This window comes from Triturus cristatus, chromosome 10 (genome assembly GCF_964204655.1).
Source record: "Triturus cristatus chromosome 10, aTriCri1.1, whole genome shotgun sequence".
Lineage (NCBI taxonomy): Eukaryota > Metazoa > Chordata > Amphibia > Caudata > Salamandridae > Triturus > Triturus cristatus.
This window is the reverse complement of record NC_140593.1, coordinates 356676049-356677955: the sequence shown is the minus strand read 5'-3', so window position 1 is coordinate 356677955 and position 1907 is coordinate 356676049.

Sequence of the window (1907 nt, the reverse complement as noted above, 5' to 3'; positions counted from 1 at the left end):
ATACTGGTAAGTAGCATATTCCGTTCGAGGCATATGAGCTGCAGATTGTACACTTTTGCATAGATTATATAGCAGTACCCAGCCCTAGCGGCAACCACCGGTATCCGTTGCAGCGGTTTGAAATAGTGTCTTTAGTACAGCCTGGCCCACACTAGCTTGTTGCTTGGAATGCACGTCTACACAGTAATGTTTTGTGAAGGTGTGCGGAGTTGACCATGTGGCTGCTTTGCAGATGTCATCTAAGGGTATGTTCCCTAGAAAAGCCATAGAAGCCCCTATCTTTCTTGTAGAGTGGGCTTTAGGTGGAACAGATAATGTTCTTTTTGCTTTGTGATAGCAAATTTGTATGCACTTTACAATCCACCTAGCTATCCCTGATTTAGAGATGGGGTTGCCTTTATGCGGTGGAGAGAACGAGACAAACAATTGTTTGGTCTTCCTGAAAGGTTGCGTTCTTTGTATGTAGTACAGTAAAGCCCTTTTAACATCAAGTGTATGTAGAGCCCTTTCCGCAACAGATTGAGGTTGCGAGAAAAAAACCGGTAATCCCACCGATTGATTAAGATGGAAGGGGGAAATGACCTTGGGCAGAAATTTTGGATTTGTACGAAGTATCACCTTGCTGTGATGTATCTGTAAAAAGGGTTCTTGTATAGTGAACGCTTGTATTTCACTAACCCTTCTAAGGGAAGTGATAGCTACGAGGAAAGCTGTTTTCCAGGTGAGGAATTGTAGCTCACATTTATGCATTGGTTCGAAAGGCGGACCCATTAGCCTTGTAAGAACTACGTTTAGATTCCATACAGGGGAAGGTGGTGCCCTGGGTGGAATTACTCGTTTAAGGCCTTCCATAAAGGCTTTAATAGAGGGCACTCTGAACAGTGATAAATGCTGTCTGTTTTGCAGGTAAGCAGCAATTGCTGCTAGGTGTAGACGTATGGATGAATATGCCAGGTTACACCTTTGAAGATGGAGCAGATAGCATATGATGTGCTGTATTGATGCATCTAAAGGGTTGATTGTATTGTTACGGCAGTAAACAACAAATCTCTTCCACTTTGCGGCATAGCATGCTCGAGTGGCAGGATGTCTGGCTTCCTTGATAATGTTCATGCAATCAGGGGGAAGGTTAAGGTATCCAAATTCTAAGATTTCAGGAGCCAGATCGCAAGGTTGAGCTGAGCTGGGTCCGGGTGCCTGATTTCTCCATGGTTCTGTGTTAGGAGGCATGGGGACAGGTGCAGTTTTTGATGTGGTACCACCGATAGCTGTAGTAGTGTGGTGTACCACGGCTGCCTGGCCCATGTTGGGGCTACCAGAATGAGTGTGAGGGAGTGCTGTTGTAACTTCCTTACCACTAATGGAATTAGCGGGAGAGGTGGAAAGGCGTATGCAAATTTGCCTGACCAGTTCATCCATATCGCATTGCCTTTGGACAATGGGTGTGGGTATCTGGCGGCGAAGCTTGGGCATTTTTTGTTTTCGTGGGTGGCGAAGAGGTCTATCTGAGGGTGCCCCAACTTGTGGAAGAATGGGCGAAGAACTTGGGGATGCAGTTCCCATTCGTGCATTTGCTGCGTTTGTCTGCTGAGCAGATCTGCCATGGTGTTTTGTATGCCTGGGACGTGCTGTGCCAGGAGAAAGATTTTTTGTGGAATTGCCCATCTCCATATGCTCTGTGCTAAGCGGGAGAGCTGGGGAGAGTGTGTCCCCCCCTGTTTTTGAATATAATACATTGCAGTCATATTGTCTGTGCGAATGAGGACTGCTTTGGCTGAAATTTGTTTCTGAAAGGATTTCAGGGCTAGAAAGATCGCCAATAGCTCCAGATGGTTGATGTGGAGTAATTTTTGCTGTGGCGTCCATAGACCTTGCACTGTGAGGTGTGGAAGGTGCGCTCCCCAGCC